This window comes from Equus caballus, chromosome 4 (assembly GCF_041296265.1).
Source record: "Equus caballus isolate H_3958 breed thoroughbred chromosome 4, TB-T2T, whole genome shotgun sequence".
Lineage (NCBI taxonomy): Eukaryota > Metazoa > Chordata > Mammalia > Perissodactyla > Equidae > Equus > Equus caballus.
The window spans coordinates 56,582,603-56,600,635 of NC_091687.1; positions in this window are offsets into that span (position 1 = coordinate 56,582,603).

Here is an 18,033-nt window from a genome sequence, read left to right on the forward strand (position 1 = left end):
GCAACAACAGTTTCATTTTCTATTGCATTTATTACCAATATACAATAACATTTTATTTCTAGTAGAATATTTCATCTCTATTTAATATAAAATCTAATATGAATAAGTGAAAAGATTTAAATTGTAGCAATTCAAATATATTGTTTTGTCTCTATGAAAATTGGGATAATAGCTGCAATTTTCTTATTTCATTCTGAATTATCTGACTTAAGATACCCCAAGCAGATCAGTCTAACTTATTTTATAGATTTGTAGATATTTCATAAAATTATACTACTTAATACTGTTATAAAATATATTTGATTTAAAACAAATTTTAAAGGAAAAACGGATATATCACTAAACACACAATTTTTCATATGTGCAAACTTCTGACATTTTTCTTCTGTTTTGTCACTTTTTATGTTTTGTTGACTGACTTCTCACTTTAATACAATCATGCTTAACTATCATGCCCCACAGGGATTTCATTCCTGTATGTAGAAAATTAATTCCTTTTCCTTTTAAAGAAATTTTATATTATCTCTTTATAAGTTTACCTTTTTAGATTTTTCACCAAAGCAAGTTATAATGCCATAAAAATGATTACATAGTAGCATTAGCTAAGATGCTTAATGTTACAGAGAATAATGAAGTAAGTGTTTTGGGTTGTTACGTACTGAATGTTTGTGTCCCCCATCCAAATGCTACATTGAAAGACTAACTCCCAATATACATATGGTATAAGGAAGGAGGGCCTTTGGGAGGTAATTACATCATGAGGGTAGAGCCCTCATGAATTGGATTAGTGCCTTCATAAGAGACACGGAAGCTAGCTCCTGCTCCTTTCCATGTGATGATACAGCAAGAAGGTGGTCATCTTAAACCAGAACCAGAACCAGAGAGCTCTCACCAGACAGTGAAGATGGTCGCACCTTTATCTTGGGCTTCCCAGCCTCCAGAACTTTGAGAAATAAATATTAGTAGTTTAAGCCACCCAGTCTATGATATTTTGATATAGCAACCTGAACTGACTGAGTCAGTAGCCATAGAACACAAGGAGAATTTATACTTATTTATAATTTTTGTTATTTAGAGAATACCAACTATCTGCTAGGCCCTTAATTAAGTTATTGCATTTAATTCTTACAGCAACCCTATTTTAAGGACAGCTGATATTTTGCCCATCTTATCACTGGGAAAACTCATTGACAATTACCTTTATTAAGATCACCAGGTAACTGTAGAGATCGAATTTGATTTCATGTTTGACTGACAACAAAGCCTTTTTCACTTTACTACAGCAGCTTATGACCATTATCCCCCTGACTGTAACCAGGTTTTCTTACCCTTTTATAACCAATGCCCTCATTTGATAAACAAAGATTTCATGCCCTGCTTGATTACACGTTAAAGACCACAGCTGATAGCAAGTCAAAGCAATGAGGAAGGCACTGTGGGTTTTTTTACACTACTAAGCCACCCAACCATACACTCCCAAGATTCTGATACATGACCCCCGCCCTGGTTCCTCCCAACCCTATTCACTGCACTGAGAAACACTGCCCTAAACTGTACTTTTCATTAAGCTTTTGTATGGTCAGTTTATAATCATACATATATAATTCTTAGCCTATTCTTAAGTTTATTATAGAAAAACATTTTTAAGAAATGTGTATCTCTAAGACTTCTCAGATCATTTCATAAGCTTCTCATCAATTCTTACCAATTTTTAAACAAAATGTGATTTCGATGAAATAGTTGAAAGGAGGTTCTACTTGTTGTGTTGTGAATTTACTCCCGAACCCGAAAAATGTTCTAAAAATCAACAGATGCTCAAGTCTAAATAACTGCATTTAGTAAACTAACAAAGAGTAAATCTGTTCGTATTTCTAGAATTAGAAATTAGAATTTATTTCTAGAATTCTGGCAATCCTAACTGCTACAAAACTGTCCGCTTACTCCAAAGCAGGAGTGAAAGCTAAAGCAGTGTGTAACTGCTTTAAAGAATGTTACTGCACTTAATGGTTGGTGGAACGTATCAAAGGAAGGTACAGCTGGAAGTAAATAGTACTTATAAAGTTTTAAAAGTGGAAATGATTTTCTTGCTAAATTTGAAACATATCTTTAAAGCTGAGAAGTCTTAGGGTTTCAAATAATATTTCCATATTCCTGGGCAATAGTATACTAACTAACTGTTTATTGGACATTTAACAAGGGGCAGACACCATGCTAAGTGCTTTACAATTATTATTCCATTTTAAACACACAGCAACCCTACGAAGGAAATACTGTTATTCTCTTCACTTTGTAATTGAAGGAGCCAAGGTTTAGAGAGGTTAAGTAATTTACCCAAAGTGACACTGTTAGAAAGTGGCCAGGGCTGATTCAAGCCCAGATTGGTCTGACTCCAGAGCTTAAATTCTTAATAAAATAATCTATGTTTTCGTGGACTCCAAATTCTTCACATGAAAAATCGAAGAATTTGAAAGAGATGATCTGTAACATCAGTTCTTGTTCTAATAATTTATGAATTTCAAGGTCTCTCTCCATAACATTTCTCTAAGGGACCCAATCATTTTACACATCCAACCAACCTAACCTTTCCTATTGGAAATGAGTGGTGGGGTATGGGAGGAGAAACATATCTTCAAAAATAGTAATAAAATTTAAATGAAGAAATTAACACCTAAAAATGTAAGTTCAATTTCCTTAGGGCCATAGAACTAATTAATTGTTTATAGGGATTAAACTCATTTATTCTGAGTCTTAGCCTCTTTATTTTATTATTTACGCAAGGTATCTTGGGAAGGTAAAGAATATACCAAACAGAAGCCATTGAAACAAGAGTTATTTCTGTATTCAGGTACATAATTCTTCAAGAGCATTAGGTCTTCTCAGAGCATAAGCAATAAAAGAAATTTTTGTTCCAACAATATATGCCATCTACAATATAAAACAACTTCCCAGAATTTTCCTGGAGTAGCTCAGATCTTGTCTCATCACTGCTTTCAAATTTTGGTGCTACAAGATTTGGCTTCACTTATTCTGGTAAATGAAATTCCTCCTTCTAGGGTGTTATGGGCTGAGTTGTGTTTCCTCAAAGTTCATATGTTGAAGCCTTAACCCCCAGTACCTCAGAATGTGACTGTATTTGGAGAAAGAGTCTTTAAAGGGGTAATTAAGGTTAAATGGGGTCATTAGGGTGAACTCTAATCTAATCTAACTGGTGTCCTTATAAGAAGAAATTCGGACGCACAAAGAGACACCATAGGTACACACGCACAGAGGAAAGACCAGGTAAAGACACAGAAAGAAGATAGCCATCTACAAGCCAAGGAGATATCAGCATGGTTATTTCTTCTGAGTTCTCTCTCCTTGGCTTGTAGACAAGATCTGAGCCAAATACATCAATTAAAACAATATACATCCAAAACAAAAGTAATTTTAAGCCTTGTCCAGATATAATAGCAACTTTGGGAATGCAAAACATAACAGTAACTACAAAATGTTTATATTTAAAAAGTTAATACAGTGCAATTATTTTATTACATTAGAGATCCATGTGCTGATACTTTGATGGAGGACAAAGATATTTATAGACAAATTCAAAAAAGCATAATATTGAGCACATAAAAATACAAATAAATAATTAGCATGAAAGAATAAATTTTCATAAACAATTGGTTGGATCTTTGTCATTCTAAATTATTTTTTTCAAATGGAGTCAGATCAAGATGATCTGTCTTTATATTATCTTTTATATGGATTATTTACAGGAAACAAGACCCTAAATACCACCCTCACCTCCCCCATATCACTTAAATACAATCAGAAATAAGTCCCAAACCAAGAAAAAAATCAGACCTACTCAGGAAAAAGGAATAGATGTGTGATTTTTACTAATTTCAAAAGGTAGCTTTAAATGCTTTCATATTATTCCTTCATGCTAACTACTCCCTTATCCTCTCATTAGTGCAGTTGGACTAAAGTTCATTATATGTAGGGCAACCATGTAATCTATCATTCAATCTAGGATACTTCTGAGCATGAAAAAGTTAGCTATTAACAATTATACTAGAACCACAAGTGAAAATTAGATCTATCCTGGGAAAATTAGGACATACAGTCACATTTATATATACCTAAAGGGTATATAGTGCCATAATAACTATGTATCACTTAAGCAAGGGTTAAAAGTTTGGTTTTATGTCCAGTAAAAGAATAGAATAGGATAAATTTAAGAATTGTATTCACAAAGTGGAAAGCTGAATATACAATAACTATTTGGCAGTCAACTGTCAACACCAGCAACAAAATAGACATGTATGTATGTACATATAGAATCATCTACAGGTAAAGGAGTCATGGGGAAAAAAGAAAACCAAATGCATTCATCTTCTTGGCCTCGTAGAATGTGTTAGGAAGTGTTCCATCTTCCCTAAATTTTTGGAATACCTTGAGATGGATAGGTATTAAATCCTCTCTGAAAGTTTGGTAGAATTCCCCAGGGAAGCCATCTGGTCCTGGGGTTTTATTCTTTGGGATATTTTTGATTACTGTTTCAATCTCTTTCCTTGTGATTGGTCTATTCAGATTGTTTCTTCTTGATTCAGCTTTGGGAGGTTATACGAGTCTAAGAATTTATCCATTTCCTCTAGATTATCCGTTTTGTTGGCATACAGTTTCTCATACTATTCTCTTATAATCTGTTGTATTTCTGCGTAGTCTGTTGTTATTTCTCCTCTTTCATTTCTGATTTTGTTTATCTGAGCTTTCTCTCTTTTTTCTTTGTAAGTCTGGCTAGGGGTTTGTCAATTTTATTTATCTTCTCAAAGAACCAGCTCTTTATTTCATTGATCATTTCTACTGCCTTTTTTCTTTCAATAGCATTTATTTCTGCTCTGATTTTTATTATTTCTCTCCTTCTGCTGACTTTGGGCTTTGTTTGTTCTTCTTTTTTAACTCTGGTGTAATTTGAGATTGCTTATTTGGGATTTTTCTTATTTGTTAACGTGTGCCTGTATTGCGATGAATTTCCCTCTTAATATAGCTTTTGCTGCATCCCATATGAGTTGGTATGGTATGTTATGTTCATTTGTCTCCAGATATTTTTTGATTTCTCCTTCAATTTCTTCAATGACCCATTACTTTTTCAAAAGCATGTTATTTAGTCTCCAAATCTTTGTCCCTTTCTTAGCTTTTTTCTTATAATTAACATCTAGCTTTACAGCATTATGATCAGAAAAGATGCTTGTTATTATTTCATTTTTTTAAATTTATTGAGGCTTGCCATGTTTCCCAACATACAGTCTATCCTTGAGAATCTTCCATGTGCACTTGAGAAGAATGTATATTCTGCTGTTTTTAGATGGAGTGTTCTAAATATGTCTATTAAGTCCAACTGGTTTAGCTTTTCATTTAATTCCACTGTTTCCTTGTTGATTTTTTGTCTGGATGATCTATCCATTGATGTGAATGGAGCATTGAGGTCCTACTGTTATTGTGTTATTATTAATATCTTCTTTTAGGTTTATTAATAGTTTCTTTAAGAACTTTGGTGCTCCTGTGTTGGATGCATAGATATTTATAAGCATTATTTCTTCTTGATGGAGTGTCCCTTTGATCATTATATACTGCCCCTCTTTGTCTCTCTTTACCTGTCTTCTCTTGAAGTCCACTTTATCTTATATAAGTATTGCAACACCAGCTTTCTTTTGCTTGCCATTAGTTTGGAGTATCGTCTTCCACCCCTTCACTCTGAGCCTGTGTTTGTTATTGGAGCTGAGATGTGTTTGCTGGAGGCAGCATATTTTGGGGTCTTGTTATTTAATCCATCTTGCCACTCTGTGTCTTTTTAATGGAGAATTAAATCCATTTATGTTTAGGGTGATTATTGATGTATAAGGGCTTAATGCTGTCATTTTATTACTCATTTCCCGATTTTCCTGCATTTCCTTTGTTTCTTGTCCTGTGTGTTTTGGTCTACCCATTGAATTATGTAGTTTTTTTACAATGTGTTTCTTTGTTTTCTCCTTTTTATTCGTTGTGTCTCTGTTCTGCTTTTTTGTTTACTGGTTACCCTGAGGTTTGCATTCAGAATCTCGTGTATAAGGCAGTCCTAAGTTGTTTTTCTGATATGTTATTCCATCTTGTGTCGTGAGTTTGTGGTTAAAATGACAGGATTATCTTTGTTTTTGTTGTTTTCCTTCCCTCTAGCTTAATGCTATAGTTGAATATTTGCTATCTTATTCTGATTCTGTCTATCTATTTATCTCCTTACTCTGTGTTTTGTGACCCCTTTCTCCCTTTTTTTTTTCAGGTGTGAGGGCCTTCTTGAAGATTTCTTGTAGTGAGGGTCTCATGGCTACGAAGTCCCTTAGCTTTTCTTTATCTGGCAAAGTTTTAATTTCTCCCTCATATCTGAAGGATATTTTTCCTGGATAGAGTATTCTTGGCTGAAGATTTTTGTCTTTAAAGATTTGAATATGTCATTCCATTCTCTCCTAACTTGTAAGATTTCTGCAGAAACATCTGCTGAAACCCTGATAGGGGTTCCTTTGTAGGTTATTTTCTTCTGCCTTGCTGCCCTTCATATTTTTTCTTTGTCATTCATTTTTGCCAGTTTTACTACTATATGCCTTGCAGTAGGTCTTTTTACATTGACAAATCTAGGGGATCTGGAAGCCTCTTCCACACAGATTTCCCTCTCTTTCCCTAGATTTGGGAAGTTCTCTGCTATTATTTCTTTGAACATGATTTCTGCTCCATTCACCTTCTCTTCTCCTTCTTAATACCTATAATTCTTATGTTGCATTTCCTCATTGAGTTGGATGTTTCTTGGAGACTTTCTTCATTTCTTCTTAGTCTTAGTTCTCTCTCCTCCTCTTTCTGGAGCATTTCAACATGTTTATCTTCGATTGTGCTGACATGCTCCTCTACGATGTCCTCTCGAGCATTCAGAGAATCCATATTTTGTTTTCTCTCTTCCATTATGTCTTTCATCTCTAATATTTCTGATTGATTCTTCTTTATAGTTTCAATCTCTTTTGTGAAGTAGCTCCTGAACTCATTGAATTGTTTCTCTACATTCTCTTTTACCTCGCTTAGTTTTTTGAAGATAGCTATTTTGAATTCATTGTCATTTAGATTACATATTTCTGTGTCCTCAGGACTGAATTCTGGGTGCTTGTCATTTTCTCTTTGGTTTGGAGATTTGATGTTGTGTCTGATGTTGCTAGAAGTAGGTCAGGTCTTACACATTCTGATACTATTCGGTTGCAGTTAGTGCCTAGTGCCACTGGGTGGGTGTCGATAGCCACGTACTCTGAGTCCTCCACCTTCAGCCAATATCCCAGGAAGCAGAGCAGGCATGGCTGGGGGAAGGGGAGCTTTCTCCCGCATGCACTCCAGGCTTTCCTGATCAGCTCTCCACTCTCTGGTCTCCTGGGGTGTTTGCTTGATAAGGTCACCCCCCCAGGAAAGCTTTCTCCCCATTAGGGGGCTTACCTCTAGGCTGCAAGGGCCCTAGGGAGTCCTTGGGGATCCCGTGAATGAATGACTCCTCCCCTGTTCCTTCCCTCATGGAACTTCCCACTGTTGCAATTACAGTCTTTAGGGGAGGGAGTGAAGTTCTCTCTTACCCTGTTCCAGCTCCTCCAAACGGGACTCCAGCCTCTCCGCCCTCCTTCACGTGGCTGCGTGTCTCTCCGATGTTTTTGTGTTGTTAGGATGTCCTCTGTTGGAGTATGGATGCCCCTTTTTGTTGTATGTTGGAGGGGAGAGAGTCCTGGGCAAGTTCGCTCTGCCATCATGTTGACATCACTCCACATTCATCTTCTTTTGTCAACAGTAAATATTGGGAAAACGTGTTTTGAAATCTATAATTATACTTTCCTTCTTTAAAAAATTTGTTTTAGGGATTATATTTGCATTTGTATTAAAATAAGACTTGATGTATTTTTCTTGGCTCCCAAAGGTTTATGAGAGGTTGGGCAAGGACTCAGAAAACTGAAAAATATTTCTCTAGATCAAAATGCTGTTCATGGAGAATGCCACAGGACAGATCAAGGTTTCACTTGTTTGTTGTTTTAAGTATACATAGAACTAAAGTTGCAGTTTTCACCTGTTTTGAGCCATTTCTATACTACATGAAGAATGTACAAATTTTTTTTTGAGGAAGATTAGCCCTGAGCTAAATACTGCCAATCTTCCTCTTTCTGCTGAGGAAGACTGGCCCTGAGCTAACATCCATGCCCATCTTCCTATATTTTATACGTGGGATCCCTACCACAGCATGGCTTTCACCAAGCAGTGCCATGTTCGCACCCGGGATCCGAACTGGCGAACCCTGGACCCCCAAGAAGCAGAACATGCACACTTAACCACTGTGCCACCAGGCCGGCCCCCAAAATGTTAAATATGGCATCAAGACACCATAGGTGTTTCACTGCTTTAGTAGCCTAAGGCCATCATTGGCTACCCCTTTCTGCATGCTCCCACTAACCAACTTAGCATTCCTGACCCTCTGTATTGCCTGCTTCCTCCTCTGCCACCCTAACAGCCTCTCTCTTGTTCAGCATTGCCCTTTTAACATTCACAATACTGGTTCGGAATGAAATGTATCCTCAATCGATTTTTGCCAAATGAACTTGGAGGAAGAAGCCTGCTCTTCTTGACTTTGTTTAAGAGAAACATCTTCATGTTTTCTTTTGGCATTTAAATTATGAAGAAACTAAAAGAGACCCAAGAAAAGAAATGGGAAAACAGGTTCTTTAAGAAAAGTGTAAAGAAGTGTTTGGTTTTGTGTTTTTCCTTCTTTTAAAATCTTACAAAGAGAAGACCAAAGGGTTATATAAATGCTTTCAAGTTGATGAAGGATAGTGCCCAGTAAGTACCTGCCATAAACTGAAAAAGAATCAGGCTTACTCTCCAACAAAGGAGCCAAGTAGTGCTCACACTCTTGAGAAAAGTCATATCTACTCTAAGGGTGACTAAGTACTTCACCCCGGCAAGGCTGTGGCCCCTCTGTCCTCAGAGGAGATTCAAATGAGAGTGTCAATTTAGATAAGTTTGGCTTGTGCATTTCTAAGGCAATACTGGAACCAAATAACCCCATAAAGTCCCTTTCAGCTCTCTGATTTATAACTTATCCTTGGAGAGTAAATTTGAAACCACACACTAAACATGAAAAAATTATTGCAACTTTGAAACTGGACAGCACATTTAGATTTTTATTGGGCTTTATTGAAATCATGGCTCTGGTTAATGGAAGTATCTAAAAAAAATCATTTGTAAAAAGATTAGTAGAAAAGAATATATAAGGGCACATTTAGCCCCAAGCTGCCTGTCTAAGTTGTAATCATAGTGTAAACATTAGTTTGTGGTGTGAAAAGCAAATGATTGTAGACAGAATTTGTCAGTATTTTTAGCCACAATCTCCAAGAGAAATAATTAAGTTCTTAAATAAGATAACTCAATTTGTTATTTCTATAAATGCTAGGACATCTTGTACATAAACACTTGAATATGCAAGGTAATTAATTACATTACACTATTTATAAGTCTCTCTTAGTACTAAAGGACAGAGTCTTCCATTTGTGGCTCAGTGAAGGAATTTATTACTTCTTATCCCTTTGTTTCAGTCAGTATTTTAATTGTTCAGTGGCATGTATGCCAGGGAACACTCAGGAGAAAAATAAAAGCTGTAAAACTCACATTCACTACATCTCACTTGTGATTTCTGAATTGTTTTGAAAACTTCTGGGACTATTTATGCACAGAACATTTGAAATTTAAAAGAAGTATTTTGAAAACATAAGGGCTGGGACTGAAGAAGAAAGTCTTGAAATAATCTTTCCTTCAAATCATGATTTTTAAAAGGCTAAAACATTAGCAGCAATTTACATAATTGTTTTCCTTATGAGAAGCTGGCCCTCCTCATTTGCCAAACATTTACAAACATAATTATATCTTAGACTCGAGGTAGTGTACCATCAACCCATACAGTTATTTACATATTCATCTCTTCTACTAGATTATGTTCCTTGGTAGACAGCCCTTTATCTCTATATTCAGTGTCTGGCACATAGTATGTACTCAATAAAGGTTTACTGGAAAATTGAATAAATGATTAAGCAAATTGCCTTAAAGTGAAGGAGACCAGAATATGAGTATTTTCAGCATAATTTTCATTAACACTATTTCTTGAAAAACCAAATGGTGGATGGGGATAAGATGGGGTCTGGAATATGCCAAGAATTAGCCATTAAGTTGCCTTGCAGATAAGCACAGAAAGAAAGTTTTCAAAGGCCTTCTTAACTCTTCCATCACTAAACAAGGTCACAGAAAGCACGTGGTAACTAATGTCACCAAGATACTGATATAGAAACCTGAGATAGGAGATGGCAGGCAATAAGTTAGGATAAATAGAATGGTAGAGAGGATTCACGTGGTTCTAACTTCGCAAAACTTTTTATGTCAAGCTAAGGAGTAAGCAAAGAGAAGCTTAAGGTGCAATAAATATTTTTTGAGCCATAAAGTGATGTAAATTTTGTTTTCATAGATGGCTATCTCCACTCAGAAGACAGACCATGATGAAGAGAAAAAAGAGACAAGAAGACCACAGAAAATTATTTTATTAATTCAAACTCACCCACTGAAATAGCACTGGGGTGAAAGTGTTAAAGTTAATTTAATGGAATATATTAGAGTTAGAATTGAAAAGCCTTGGTGGCTAGTTAGATATTGAGAGATAGAATTCAAGGACAAGTCCAAGAAACAAAATTTGGGAAACTATATAGGTGGTGCTCCACTAACTGATACTGACTATACAAGATGTTTAACAGGTACAGTGGATATGGAGCCAAAGACTTGAGGCTGGGATAAAGACTTAGAAGTCAGTGGCATGTATATATATATACATACATACATACACATAAGTATACATATATATACCTTAGGAGGAGTAGATGAAGCTAGCCCCAGTAACTATATCAAACAAGAATAGAAAAGGTCCAAAAAAAGAAGTCTGAGGAGCTCCAATACTCAAGGGATATGATAGATATCCACTTCATCCTTTGGCTATTTTGTGTGCAATGTAGGGACATTAATGCATTCACTTCATGGTGATGTTGAGAGAATTATTTCACTACTGTACTTTAATTGGCTATCAAATAAAGAAAATTATTATCTACAATAGATTTAGCAGGAGAATCAACAATAGCCATGTTTAATGTTTTGCATACCACATAAGATATTAAATTTTTGCATGATACACTGTGTTGAAAAACAACATGTTTTCGGTGTACCTCTACCCCATGATGTCCTCCCTTTCTTCATCTAATTTGTAAGTACAAATAATCTTCTGGGGCAGGTGAAGGGCAGGGATATTTGGAGGTAAGGGATAAATCAGAATGGCTTTTGCCCCCTAAAGATCCTCTGCCACATACTAAGAAAGGGATGCACATAACATAACAATGAGCAACTGGGAAAGATACAGTAAGGACGTCCAGAGTACCTTCTGTCCCAATACTGCCCTTATAAATACTAACCTCCTAAGCACTCTGCTACACTTTGGCTTTACAAAAAGTAATCATTCAGTCTATCTTAACAGGCAGGAAAGAAATAAGATGTTAAATACAAGTCAACTCTTATTTTTTTCAGTCTCCTACATAAATAGAACACTACATAATAGATACAATAGAAGAAAACCAGTTCAAGATTACTCTTTCTCATGCTATTTCATATGTGGTTTTGATGTTAACTTAAAGGGGCATACATGAAATTTTCGCATTTTTGGACAAACCATGAAAAATATATATTCATTCATTTGTCCATTCATTCAATCAATCAATGTTTATTAAGTGCCTACTATATGCAAAACACTGAGCAAGGCACCGGGAAATCAGTGGCAAACAAGATAGATAAAATCTCTTTATTTATACCCAGTAACACAAACATTCTCTTAATTAGTAAACAAGTAGATATCTAGTTACAGTGATAGGTGCTACAAAGGAGAAGAGCAGGATGCAGTTAGACATATTTCACCAGGATCTAACCTGGAGAGTCTAGAGAGTCAGGTGAGACTTCCCTGAGGAAGTGTCCTTTGAGCTGAGCTCTGAAAGATGGTTAAGATTTAATGAGGTGAAAAGTTGGGCAAGAACTCGTCAGACACAGGGAACAGCATGTATAAAGGCACTCAGGTGGGAACAAGCACAGCATATTCAAGAAAATGAAAGACCCAAATATGGCTGAACCTCAGTGAATCAGGAGCAAAGAGGCCAAGGATGAGCATGATGAAGTAGGAAAGTGTCAGATCTCGCAGGGTCCTGCAGGTCAGATTAAGGATTTGGTCTTACGGTGCGCTGGTTATTCTTCACACTATCTGCAGAACTCTGCTCTTCCTCAGGCTGACCCCTCCAGACTAAATTACCCGGGTTCTTTGCTTTCCAGTTTCCAGTTAGATTTGGCCAAGAGGAGACACTGATAGGAGAGCTGAGACTGAGAAGAAATGAAGATCACGGTACTTCCTCCCTGTTTCACACAGTATCACTGGTGGTGACTTGTCCCTTCACAATTACAGTCCTTGCAGTGTGGACCCCCCTCCTTGGGCTAGCTCTCAGTGAGCTCTAGTAATACAACTCCATCCCCTTGCTCCTTCAACCTGAGGAACAGTAAACAACTTTCACTTTTGTCTGTCTTTATATACCTCAGTATCCCTTATTGATCCCCTTAGCTGTGACCATACTACAAAGTGGGTCTTTCATTACAATGTCTACATTTGAACTGAAGTCTGCTTCCTACCTGAATCATGACAGAACAGCCAAAATCCACTTGCATTTTTCAACTGATCATTGTAGCTGCTGTGAGGAAAACAGATTGTATTGGGATGAGCAAGAGTGATGTGAGAAGATCTATTAGGAGGCTACTGTAGTAGTATGACAATGTGATGCTGGCAGCTTTAACTAGGGTACTGGCATGAACATGGAGAAATATGACAGATCTGAGAGGTATTGGGGAGGAAAAAAGCAAGATTTGGTCATTGATGGGATTTAGGGGTAACAAAGAGGGAGGGTTCAATCATAACTCCGCTCAGTAAGCAAAAGACATAACAAGTTGGTTGAAAGACATCAGGCAATGCTACATTAGCAAGCACACATGGCAAAAAGTGCTTATGATGCTGATAAGGATAACTGGAAACATCCTGAAGCTTTACTTCCTGTCCACATCTGTAAACCCTCCAAATCTTGAATCCTACAAAAAAATTTTAAAACCAGGCAAAAGAAAAAAAGCCAAAAGCAGCATTTTAGCATTATCCAACATTTAAAGACTGTCTATGTACAAGGCACTGTGGAAGGTACTAGAAAGAGTCAGCACAGAAGAGCAGTTTGGAATTTGGGCTCTGAAAGCAGACTACCTAAGTTTGTTTCACGGATTTTCAGGACAGAAGGAGAGAAAGAAGGAAAGGAGAAAAGGGTAAGTGATAGGAGAGAGAGGTAGATAAACATAAAATTTTCCTCTTCCTTTTCTGGCAACCTAACTCCTTGGAATACATTTATATGTAAAGTTGTAGTAAGTGATCTGAAGGAATTTTCTAGGTGATAGGATAAGAAGAAGAAACAACTTTTTGGATTTGAGGCCTGTGAAGTATTCTGAGATAATTTTCTAATAGCTAAAATTAATGTACTGAGCTCTCTTTTTGTATCAGACACTATGCCAAGAGCTTTACAGATATGAATATTAATTATCTCATTATGCTTCCAGTAACTCTATTTCCTTGGAAATTCTAGAGATACCAATGTATCTGAAATGTTTTTGGTTTAGCCCTACCTAACGAAAGGAAAGTTTCTGCTACACTTTTAGGTGCACAAGACACTTAAAGCCTTCTTTTATTCTGATGAGCCTTTTAAACCTTTAGAGTTGGAAAGGGCATTAGAGATTAATTAATCCAAATTCTCAACCCCCTCCATATTTCACAGATATAGAAACCAAGTCCCAGAATATTAAGTAACTTACTCAAGGATAAACAACTGGAAAGTGTCCGAGGTGGCACTTGCATTGAATATTCCCTTAAATATTCAATAACAGGCATAATATCTGCATAGCCATGCTGTACTCTTTCCCCAATTTTTTACTATCATATTTTGAAACTTTATATTCAAATTTAAATCAAATTATATTTTGTTAAATGATATTTGTTTCTATCAACATTCTTTTTTGAGATTACCTAGCTGGCTATGATATTTCAACATTTAACGCAAAACAGCTAAGGAAAATAACACACTACAAGCCATGGGCCTACATTATTTGCTCTGTCAACAACAGATAATATTCCACTTGGAAAAGTAAATGTAACTAAAGCTGAAACTAAGGAATCCTCTAGGAAAACCAATGCAGTTATTTTATATCAAAATGACCACAGATAAATTCATAATCTTTTATAAGCTTTGGTTACAACTGTTCTTTTAACTTTGTTAAAAAGTGTTCATCTTTCCTCTCAGAGGGTAGACTTGGGATAAATCACTTTTTTAACCATGTGTTATTTGTATCTCTGTGGTAGAGACAGCTGTGTATTAACTACATCATTTTTTCTTTTTCCTTGTAGGCATACAGCTCCCAAGGAACATTTCCCAGCCTCCCTTGCAGCAGGAGAGGGAAGGGACAAGTAACTGAGTTCTAAATAAAGGAATGTGGGAAATTTTCAGTTTTGAATCTCTCATTTTCCTGCCTCCAAATTATTTTTAGGCCATTAATAGACAGTGCTGGAGGTAGAAGGTCCTATTTTTTTTGAAAGATAATTTGCTTTTGTCTTCTTATCTCTTAGCTGTCATAAACAGCTCCAAACACTCCTCTTCATATTTTGTTTCTCACACTCCTTTCCTGCTCCTCTCTCACCTTTTCCTCTGGTCATCTTCTCTATTGTTCATGAGCAACTTTGTAATCCATCTCCATGGCATCAGGCATTAGGGCTGGCCCAGAGCCAAATGGGGAAGAGTCAGCTTTTATCTTCTGCAACTCTCCAATTCCCCTTTGTTCATCTCTTTATCCATTTTATGTTACCACTTCCCTCCTCTCTCAGGTTATCAAGATCACCTGCAAATTTTCCTCACTACCAGAGGTTCCAATTATGGATCTTCCTTCTTTCTCAGGGAGACTTGAAATCATATGGACCAATCTTCTCTTCAAAACAAAATTTTTTTTTTCAAAACAGGATTTTATTGTCTGGTGTTCAGTTTTTTTAGATTTTGCTATAGGAATCTCAGAAAAACAATGAAGTAAACTCATCTCTGCTGTAGTTTTAATGGCTGCTTATATTTTCCTCTTGACAAATAGAAATGGCAAGCAATAGGATATATTGGAGTATAGGAGGAAGCCATTTGGTATAAACCTAATTCAGCCTGACTTTGTTTTTCCAAAAGGGCCTGACATGGCCATTGAGCATGCATTGTATATCTGCTTTAAACATTTACTATGGCAAGAACAAATGCTCTTAAGATAAAGGTGCAACTTCCCCCCACATTGGCATTTCCTTAAGGATAAGCATCTCTCCCTAGGCCAGGAACTGATTGCTGTGCTCACCTTTGACCATCCAGCTCACCTGGGACCACCCAGCTCAAGACAACAGACCTGCCACCCTGCTGTGTCCACCAAGACAGCAGACCTACCTGCTGCGTCCATTAATCGCTGTGTGGACAGAGCAGTCTCGCGACTATTGTAAAAAGGACATTTCAATTGTATGTGAAACATCCTTTTGGGGGTATATAACCACTCTGTACACCCCACTTCTTTGGTGCCCTTTCTTCCTTCAGGAAGAAAGGTTCCAGGCCATGGTCCTCATGTTTTAGCTCAGAATAAACTCACCCAAATTTTCATTTATAGATTGGTTATGGATTATTTTCGTTGACATCCTCTTTAGAGGGATTATCCTTTAAGGCTGGACTCCCAGATTTAAACTCAAAAAATGAATCTGTAATGGTAGAATTCCAGTGTTCTTGGCTGAGATGAAAATTCTGAGTATTTAATCATGTTACCACGCACTACTTTTGACTAAATGTATGGCCAGCAGGCAGCATTGCTTTGCTTTCTATCACTGCCTACTTTTTACTTCTTTCAATGTATTCTATACCAGTGCTTCTCAATCTTTAGCATGCATTGAAATTTCCTGCAACGCCTGTTGAAACCCAGATTCCTAGGCACCAACCCCACAGATTCTGATTCAGTAGTTCTGGGGTAAAGTCAATTAATATGTATTTCTAAAAAAAGGTCCCTGAATATATGGATGACGGTGATCCGAAGACCACACTTTGACTAGTACCACTAGTCTACAAAGCAATTTGAAGTTCACAGGAGATGCGAAGAAAAGTTTGATAAAATTCCTTTTGAATTAAAGAGATGATAAAATCTAGTTTTATTTCAATATGAACCTTTTGAACAAAAACATTTTTGCATCATATAATCCTACAGCTAGAAGAGAGCTTAGTGATTATCAAGTCTAGTACTCTCATTACAAAGATAAGAAAACTGAGACCCAGGAAAAATGTTTCACATCTAAAGAGAGACAGAAATAAAATAAAGAGGTAGTAGAGAGTGTTTTCAAAGACGACCACAACTGTATTTCCCATCTCTCTTTTTCAATGTGACTTTATTACTATATTCTCGAGAGGTGATATCTACCTAACTTCCCTTGAATCTGGGCTGACCAGGAGACTTGTATAATTTCCAAGGTAGAGACAATAGATTGTCAATGTCTACTATTATCTCTTGCCCAGCTGAAAACCAGCACCAACTGCCATCCATGTGAGTGAAGTTATTTTAGATCTTCCAGCTATATTTACCCAATCAACAACAATGAAACAAAAGAATTACCCATTAACCCACAGAATTATGAGAAATAATCAAGTCTTGTTTTAAGTCACTGAGTTGTGAGGTAGTTTGTTTTGGAGGAATAGATAACTGCAACAATGGGTCTCCAGACTCCTCATCCATTAGTCTCTGTGGTTCCCTATGCTGTGCTCTTTATATTCTGCTTCATCCTACTCCTTCATCTGCTCAGTTCAACCAATACATTTTTTAAATATCTACAGTATTCTAGATACTATGGATTCAAAGATGATCATAAAAACACAATTCTTACCCTCAATGAGCTCATGACCAAGAATGGAAGACTGGCCAAACAAATAACTGTCACACATTTTAATAAAAGTACCAATATAATTATGTATAGAAATGGTACATAGGCATGGTGTGTGTGTGTGTTTGTAGTGGATAGAGAGGCAAGCGTGGGAGGAGCATAGAAGGCTTTACAAAGGAACTGGCACTGAACATTGTCATAAATTACATACTAGACAGATAGATAAAGGCAATGGTCAAGTGATATAAATATCATGCCTTATTCAAATGCATTACTTTAGGATTATTTGTAGCATTATTTCCCCCCAATATTATAGATAATGTCTGATTATATGAATGTATATATGTGTGTGTTTACCTTGATTGCATCACTAAAGTTATTATTTTCTATAAAAAGAATATCAGAAGAAAAGGACACATATTTTCCCTCATACCTTCAATATTTCTGTCTCCAAAAACCTATTCAGAAAGCAGAACTCTATTTGCTAGTAATGTTCACCTAAATCATAGGTCAAATGACAAATGAAAACATGGAACATATGTTCGTTTCATCATCAGAAATGGGTAATCAAAATTCCCTTAAATAACTTAAAATCTAGGAAGGTTCTTAACTGTTTAGGACTCATTACAGATCACAGAAACCTGATATACAAAAAGGGACATATTACTAGTTACTCTGTGGGTTAAAAGTTGTTGGATGATCTGGAGAACTAAACTCTAGGAATAATGTCTAAGAAAGTTCCAAGCCGCAAGAATTGTCTCACTGCTGTTGTGTTTGGGTTTGGGGATGTTGTACCTGCCACTGGAAAAAAGCTGCTGAGTCAGGAAGCTGATGACTTGGACCCTGCTGCCTCTGCCATCATCTCAAGAGCAGAATTATGGTCTCTATCCCATTTAAATTCAAGTCTCCTATACGTGTACCAG